The sequence below is a fragment of the Schistocerca serialis genome, chromosome 5 (genome assembly GCF_023864345.2).
Source record: "Schistocerca serialis cubense isolate TAMUIC-IGC-003099 chromosome 5, iqSchSeri2.2, whole genome shotgun sequence".
NCBI lineage: Eukaryota > Metazoa > Arthropoda > Insecta > Orthoptera > Acrididae > Schistocerca > Schistocerca serialis.
Genome location: NC_064642.1, coordinates 580,795,528 through 580,804,190, shown reverse-complemented (window position 1 = coordinate 580,804,190; position 8,663 = coordinate 580,795,528). Strand labels below are relative to the sequence as shown.

The 8,663-nt window shown below is 44.5% G+C and overlaps 1 non-coding gene across 1 annotated transcript; it reads right to left on the bottom strand.

The window, feature by feature from the left end:
- Window positions 1-1,897: 1,897 nt before the first annotated feature.
- On the bottom strand, window positions 1,898-1,973 carry Trnat-ugu (transfer RNA threonine (anticodon UGU)). Its single transcript has one exon. It is a non-coding gene; the product is annotated as a tRNA-Thr (tRNA).
- Window positions 1,974-8,663: the final 6,690 nt, after the last annotated feature.

The window sequence follows — 8,663 nt, the reverse complement described above, 5'->3', positions numbered from 1 at the left end:
AAACGGCGCTGTGCGAGCATAAACCGGCCCTGGTTCTTGGATAAAACCATACAAAAACGTGTGTGAATTCCTAATGGCCCAAACTGCTGACGTCATCAGTCCCTAGACTTAGACACTAATTAAACTAACTTATGCTAAGAACAACACACACACACACACACACACACACCCATGCCCGAAGGAGGACTCGAACCTCCGGCGGAAGGGGCCGCGCAATCCGTGACATGACGCCTCAAACCGCGCGGCCACTCCGCGCGGCGTAAAACCGTACGCCACCCCCTTTTTGACACATCATCTGCTTCAAATTATCCTATGCTGTGTGGCAGATAAACGTCAAAACTGACGTCGTACACGGGCAGCGTAATGCGAGATGAAACATTTGGCCGGCCACAGCCTGGAAGCCGCGCAGCAGCGGCAGCGGCAGCGGCAGGCAGGTGGTCCGTGCTTAACGCGCCCCTATCAAAGCTGCGGCGCTACAGTAATTGGCGCGATTCATCATCGGCGGCGGCGAGTCTCTGTGGCATTGTGCTGCGCTCTGCGCCGACAGCGGGGACCGAGTTAATTAAGAGCAGCCACCCGCATTCCGGCTTATTTACAAGACGCATTAGCGTTAATGGCGAGTGACCCGCCAGCACGGCGAGCGCCGCCCTGCGTAACGAACCGCTCGCGGCTGCCACGGCGCCACAGCGCGCTGTCACTTTGCGCCCGCCGGGACGTGCCGCAGTGCGCATAGCCCGCCTCGCCCTCTCTCGCATCAGCGGACACGGCTCGACGTAGCAGCAATCAACCTGTTAACTCCGTGTTACGCAGAAAGTGACAATGATGAGCAACAATGACCTCTTTCCCTTTTACACAGCATTCATAATTTACAAATGTTCGTATTTCTCTATGCTCCCCAAAAGTCCAAAAGTTTCGAGACTTAATTAATAAAAATTATAGAAAAGTTCAAAATGATGTGTTTAAAGCCGAAGGTGTTGCCCCTAGTGTAGCTCCATTGAAATACGATGCACAGAATGTTCATACAACCATGCGAAAACGTCAAAAAGTGTTTCTCTGGAATGTTCAACCCTCGCGTCACATGGTCACGAATGAGGGTTATGTCGTCAAAGCGCTGCCGCTTCATGTGTATTTCTTCGCTTTGTCAGTTTGTGGAATGGAGAATGTCTTGAACACGTGATCTACAGATGTTGCTCCACTGCGATTTGTGATAAAACAACACTGACACACAACAGTCACACATCCACTACGTAATACTGCTTGCTTACAACTAATTGGTCAATTATACATCTTTGTTTACAGTTGTTAGTTCAAGCTGCCACCGTACTTACAGCGCTCACTTCGACTATGAGAAAAAAAAAAAAAAACTGGCCGGCCGAAGTGGCCGTGCGGTTAAAGGCGCTGCAGTCTGGAACCGCAAGACCGCTACGGTCGCAGGTTCGAATCCTGCGTCGGGCATGGATGTTTGTGATGTCCTTAGGTTAGTTAGGTTTAACTAGTTCTAAGTTCTAGGGGACTAATGACCTCAGCAGTTGAGTCCCATAGTGCTCAGAGCCATTTGAACCAAAAAAACTGGTTGTTAGTTAACTATACGACATTATATGCAAAGCTGGTAAATATTACTATGCGAAGTTACTTGGCATTCTAAAAGTTTGTACCTGAGCGGGAGACGAAACCGGAATACAACTTTGTCGATCAGTGCTCTAACCGATCAAACTATCCAGGCAGGCCCACAGTTTTATGCCCCTCTTACATCAGACAGTCCAGAAAGTATATACTTATAAGGATATGATGTCTGTTCTTTCGGACCTGCAGCCGTCTAGAACGAAATTAGAATTATATTAATACCGTCAGCTGATGACGGGCGTTGATTTGGATCAACGGTGACGGGTGAAAATGTGTGCCCGACCGGGACTCGAACCCGGGATCTCCTGCTTACATGGCAGACGCTCTATCCAGCTGAGCCACCGAGGGCACAGTGCATATGGCGACTGCAGGGACTATCTCACGCATGCCTCCCGCGAGACCCACATTATCACCTTGTATGTTCACACACTACATTCGTAGTGTCCCACCCCAACGCACTCATTACTCGCGGAAGACATTCTTACCAAGTCCCGAAAGAGTTCGGGTAATATGTGTGCATCTGCACAGAATAAGAAGGTCATGGCTGGTATGGAATGTCCGAAATAACAGACACCTTATCCATATAAGTATATAGTTCTGGCTCATCATTGATGTTGAATTACTGATTACCAACGAACGCACAGAAAGAGATGGATATCTCCATGGGCGATGTCAGCGCTGTACAGAGAATAGCCAAACTAGCTACAGCCAAGGTCCTTTAAATGTTATCGTGTCTTGGTCGCAGTGTGTGGTCGGTCATTGTCATGAATCAAAACAACAAAGCAATACAATTTATGAGTGCGACGCAGTTCCATAAGCAGCTATACTGTGCCTATCACAAAAGCCGGTGCACATGACTTTTCGAGGCGTCAATATTTGCTTGGTTTTAGTCTTCCCTGTAGACACAGCATGCCTCGATTTCACTGCGTGTCGTTTCGAATGAGGGTTTTCATAAGCGACTCAAGTGTCATCCTCGGTTACTATCTTGCTTACAAATTCATCATCATCTTTGATGCGACATGCTAAAAAATAAAGAGCGCTGCCCAGCCGTTGCTTTTATTTTTTTTTATTATTTTTTTTTTTTTTGTGTGTGTTGCTCAGTAAGAGTCTTTAGCACATTTTTCAAAACTTCGGTTTTTCGGACACAATTACAGAAGTGCTCTTAAAATTTATAGGAAGTTCTTAAAAAGATCTGATACTGTTAACCTCCTTTTTCCTTTAAAAGTTCAACTACATGAACCAATTCTTAATGAGCCAAACAAGGAGCACGTAAGCTTTGCACAGCACTAGCAACACAAGCATATCTCAAAATACTGCTTTATTTTTAGTATCATATTGTGGGTGATGCACGCACAAGCAGAGAAAGACACCCAGGCAACCAAGAACAATAGAACTTTATTACTGTAAGTCAAAATACTCAGTAACATTAGCAATTGAAGGAGCTTCCAAGAAAATGCAACGTAATGGTCGTCCTGTTCTCACATATGTAATAAAATGGAACACCTGCAGTGGTTCTTCCGATGTTGTTTGTTATATGGCTTCCAATTTATGTGCTTCATTGCACCATCTTCAGGTATTAACTGTCACTGAGGGGGTTAACTCCAGTCGTTGTTACAGGTAGTCTGCGAAAACTAGTTCATAGATGTTGACCACTGATGAATCGGGTATGCCATGAAGCGCAGACATTGGTAGTCTTATAATAAATAACATAGCAAGGACGGCTATAGGTGTCCCATTTATTACATAAGCGAACAACCGAAGTCTCTGAAATCACCTATCAGAACGATGAACATCCAAAAACTGTTCTGGTAAAGGTTTGTCAAAAACACGATAACAGTTCTTTAATGTACAAGCTAAGTTCACAGTAGGTCACTAGCGGGAAACAATGCCATAGACAGTTTGTACATGTGGCAATGACGATGTCTCTGGTCTCACTGGTTAATGCTTCGCTCGGACGAACAGAATGGCTGCAATTCCGCTATCGAGTCGAGATGTCAAAATAGGAAATGTCACTGACTTGTGAGTTGCTATAAAGGCTGCCCGGTCTTGGAATACCAGGAATTTGTCTAGTATTACGTGGCTCGTGGAGTCTAGCCAGCGCTGGCCGTATCCGGCGGACGTGGTGCCCTCATATATTGCAGGCGCTGCAGCAGGTAAGATGAGCTGCGATCGAGTTGCAGATACCCTGATAGGGCCGCAACTTGCAGCGCTCTATCGTGTGGTGTGTGGCTGGATCGTAAGGCAACGACAAACGTAAACTGTAACACGTTGTACGGCCTGTCTTAAAATAACAGGTATCAGGTCTCTAAATTTGCAGTACATAAACAGAATAAATTTTCGTATTATGGAAGAAGGACAATGGACAGAAATAAGAAAAAATTATAAACATGGACTCAATAATGCATGCCCGCGAAGAGCTATGACCACTTGTTCAGCGTAAAAACGTTTCACCGTAGCGAGGATTAACAAGAGACTATAGTTCTTCAAGCACATTAGGCACGTCAGAGACTATGTTTACTGGACATGTCTTTCTTGTTTTGGTTCATACAGCAACACGGAATCCCCGAGAAACTCGCCAGCTTGGTTAAAGTATGTATGGAGTAAGCAACAAACAGGGTGCGTTGTGTGGCTCAGTTTTGACTGTTTTGAGAGTAGAACGCGACTGAAACAATGGGATGCTTTATGCCCTCTGATCTTTAATCTTCTCGTGAGAAACGTGGCAAGAGGATCCAAATCAGCAACAAATGGAAACATCACAGACAAATAACTAAGTATACTTGCCCATGCAGATGTCACGCTTTTAATAGTAAATAACAGTGGTGAAACTGGAAGCTAAATGAAACCGTCACGAAAATATGTTTAAAAGTTAATTAAGAAAAAACAGAATTCATGATCGTACGAAGGGAAAATATGGCCACAGGACAATGTGATAATCTTCACAAGGAAACTACACTTTCAAGAACACTCACAACTTCAAATATCTTGGTGTAAATATAAATAATTGCAACAGAAGACAAGTCGAATACCAAACTAGACTACGGAACGCAAAGGAGTTTGCCTCCAAAAACTTCTTTCATCCAAACTCTTGACCAGGAAAGCTAAGATAAATCTCTACAACACAATCATCAGGCCTGTGCTGCTATAGGCAGCCGAGGCATGACCAGAGAAGAGGAGCACCAACTCTCAGTCTTCTAAAATAAAATGTACAGCAAAATCCTGAGGGCCAGCATTTGACCAAGCAACAAAAAGATAGGTTTGGAGATCCAACGAAGAACTAGTTGAGCTAGCGAACCGGTTTTGGTTTGTGTATGAATGTATTTTAAGTTGCCTGTAAGCTTGTTTGCTAGGAAACGGCTTGGGCGGAGCGGCAGTTTCACCGTGCTGGCGACCCATTAGTCGAGCCTGAGGTGCTGGACACAGGTAGCAGAGTCCTGTGCCGTGTCGGTTTCTGGCAGGCAGGGGGCCGCTGAGTAGTGTGGAGCGAGAAGTTCGCTGTCAAGACTATAAGCAGTATGAGGTCTGTGAAACGCGGAGCCTTTGGGCAACGGAGCAGTGAAGCTATTCTCTTGTCACCAGAATCCTTTGTTTCAGGAGTGCTAGTTCTGCAAGGTTAACAGGAAAGTTTCTGCAAAGTTACGAAGGTAGCAGACGAGGTACTGGCAGAAATAAAGCTGTGAGAACGGGGCGTGAGTCGTGCTTGGGTAGCTCAGTTGGTAGAGCACTTGCCCGCGAAAGGCAAACGTCCCGAGTTCGAGTCTCGGTCCGGCACACAGCTTTAACCTGCCAGGAAATTTTATTCTCTTGTGTTTGGACGAATTTTGTCGAACAAGAGGCAAGGAAGGAAGGCAGAGTGACGCCAGCAGTTTTTATATACCTGGGCCCGTGAAACATGTCACTTGACAGCACTTGCGAGGTAGCTGCCACCGCACACGCCCACAACTCCGAAGTACAAGTACGATTTGTAAATGTAAGCTACAATCAACGTTTATAAGTAAGTGCAACAAAGTTCGTTTTTCTAACAATGGAGAGAACGGCGACGGTGACCAAGCGTTTGATGGTATATTAAACCGGGAAATAAAAACATCCGAAGTTAATGACAATATCTATGAAAAGTCGTTCCAAATTGTTACAGTAATAGCTGCTTGTAAAACTCCGTATAATAATGTAATCTAAGTATACCAAATAACACGCTATCCACACTCATAGAAAGAAATAAAGCAAAACATGCATAGCCTGTCCGATTGCAGAGAGAAAAAGAATTGATTCTGTATACACTCACCAATTTACGATGTCAATGGCGCAATTCCATCCAGTTCTTCTTCACTGTCATCGGAATCATAGCCAAAGCCGTTGTCTTTGTCATCATCATCATCAATAAGAGAAATCATTAATTGTTCGTTTTCATTTATAATGCTGTGCTTCTCTTATTAGTTTAGCAACATGATTTACTTTTTTCCTCCATGACGTAGCGTCAACAGTAGCAAGACCTTCACGTAGCAGTCTTTCCACTTCTGTTATAGTAAAAGTCTTGTTGTTACTTACAATGTGCGCCTTGACTTCACTCCAAACCAATTCAGTTGAATTAAAATGACAGTGATACGGCGGTAGTCTAATTACCAAGTGATTCTGTTTGCTTGCAATTTCATCTACAACGTATTTAGGCGTCACAGGCTTATTTTGTTTCACGAGCGATTATAACAGTAGCTTTGTCATGCTCATGTCCGCAGCAATGTCTCTCGCCTGCAACCACTGCACTGTTTCTTTACGGTCACTAGTATTGTCCATCACATAAACTGTCGGAACACTAAACTGGAGCAACAAATTTTTAAAACACTGTAGAAACCGTGGGTAGTCCATATTCTCATGATGGTCACCGGTTTATTTTATCGATCGAAAAACTACAAGTCCTTCAGGCAGAAAGCTGTTTGAAGATCCTTCATGGACCATAATTAATCGGGATCCTCTTCCTGTTGGCGGATGACCGTTGCTATTCGGAGTCTCATCTGTCCAGCATTTCTCAACCGATTCTCCAGCTTTGACCCAGGTTTCATCTAACCATATGACTGAGTGTATGTTCTTTCCTACAATTTGTGTAAGACTCCCGTACCTCCACGTACAATGGCTACAGTGAGCCAACCATTACCATGACCAAAAGTATCGTTAATGTCAATACTAAAATTAAGTCTACAACCACAGAAAACACAAGGTTCTAGGGTTCAGTCCCCTAGGATGCTGTTTAGAACGGCGACCAACAAACTTTACATATTCACATACTCCTTTACCTTTAACCCAAATGAATACAGACTCATTTACATATATTTTTCTCTTATTACGAGTATACAAAGACAATGCAGAAGGCGACATATAAGCAGATTTACCAAAGTCTTTATTTGCAAGTTCTGCCATATGGTAGGTACGGTAGGCGATAATGTCTCTATCAACAAAACTTTGAAGTCCAGGTACGTTAGGAACTCCGCTACCTCCACGTACAATGGCTACAGTGAGCCAACCATTACCATGATCGAATGTATCATCAATGTCAATACTAAAATTAAGTCTACAACCACAGAACACACAAGGTCCGTCGACAAGTGCAGCAGCAGCAACACTCTTAACTGGTATGCGGTTCTTCTTCAGCAGTTAAGTCCCATAGTGCTCAGAGCCATTTGAATTTGTGTAACAAAATAGTACGAGTCGCAACAACATGAACGTTTTCTAGTAACAGTTTTCGACCATCTAACTTTTTAAAACGGAAGCCCATACTTTTTAATATCATCTTAAGTGACGTTTTCCTTCTGAGAAAAGTTCACTTTCTTTTAAAGAAATTAGCAACTTCGCTATTGTGGGGTGTTCTTTCCTCTTATAATATCCGTTTATATGCCGACGAATTGCATCGGATTGGAAAGAATCAGTATCTGTAACACGACGAGGCTGCTTTTTTTTCTTGCCCGGAGTACTTAAAAACACACTGTTTCTTCCACAGGGGCTTCCTTCCACATTGTTTACTTCACCGTCTTGTAAGTCTTGAAGTAGCACCCCTTTCCTTGTAACTGTTCTTTCACTGAGTTCTAGAGTTTTCGAGGTACGGTCTAAGACTTTATCGGCAGGAATCAACGCATGCCCATGAACAGAAACAAATTCTTTTTCTTGCTCGTAAAACTCACGCGTCCTCGGTAGCAATTCCAAAGCCCGACTATTTAATGACACTCCACGGTGCAACGGATTGTCGTTTGGTGAAAGACGTTGTTTTGGTGACATTGTTTAACAAACAAAAACTGTAGTCGAGGCGGTAACACAACACAACAGAAGGGCTTTCGCACACTAACATACAATGTTTACATTGAAGCCGGCAACGTGGTAGCGTCGACGCCGGAATCGGCTTTTGTTCGGTGCTGTTACTGGTTCAGAAGACGCGGCGCCTCCCGATCCTCATGTGTTTGTTAGTTATACTACCAACTCTACGGCACTTGGGGGGTGACCTTGAAGTGACATGTTTCAGCGGCCCGGGTATAGTCTTAACACGGGACAGACATTCCTGGAGAGAAAAATGGCGTCCGCAAGTCCCTTCCAGGTAGCCCCTGCAAAAAACATAGTACGAAAAGAAGATTGAGGAGGGTGAAATGATGTGAGGAGCCTTGTGGCCACCGGTGTGGGAACGGCAGGTTAGATTTTTTTTTTTTTTTTTCGTGGGCTTTCGCAAACGTCCCTTAGGAAAAATACAGACGAGTGCGGCCAGCAACTGGCTACGCAGTAGTTACGTTGGAGGAGAATTTTTCAGTTTGTGCTGAGAGGAATTTTTCTCGTGCTATAAGGCGTGTGACTGGCGCGGAAAAGTGCAACAACACTAGCATTGGCGCTCTGGCTTCCTCCAGATGACTCCACGTGGGGTAAGGTATCGAAAATTTACGGGGCGAACAGAGGGTGAGACAGGCACTTGGCCTTCCGGTCAGGGTGCCTTCAAGAGGAGAACTCGCCCTGAAGGAGGCGTAGGGAGAGGGCCTCTCCAGTGCAGCTGACCTGTGAACATTTCAGGACAGGTC